The sequence below is a fragment of the Alligator sinensis genome, unplaced genomic scaffold, assembly GCF_000455745.1.
Source record: "Alligator sinensis unplaced genomic scaffold, ASM45574v1 scaffold527_1, whole genome shotgun sequence".
Taxonomy (NCBI): Eukaryota; Metazoa; Chordata; order Crocodylia; family Alligatoridae; genus Alligator; species Alligator sinensis.
Genome location: NW_005841958.1, coordinates 3,434,111 through 3,434,323, shown reverse-complemented (window position 1 = coordinate 3,434,323; position 213 = coordinate 3,434,111).

Genomic DNA, 213 nt, shown 5'->3' with positions numbered 1-213 from the left:
CCCCCCACCCCAAATTGGGTGGTTTTTGAGCGAGAAATCTCTTCTCTTGGTGTTTTTTCCCAGGTGTTTTTACTTGAGTTTAGCATTTTTGGGTAAGAATTACCTTGATTGTTACTTCCCCCCCATTAACATTTCCAGTCTGATTTCCCTCAGAATTGGGCTTCGTTGTGGGTTAAAACGCACCAGAAATGCCTTTTTTTTTAAAAAAACATT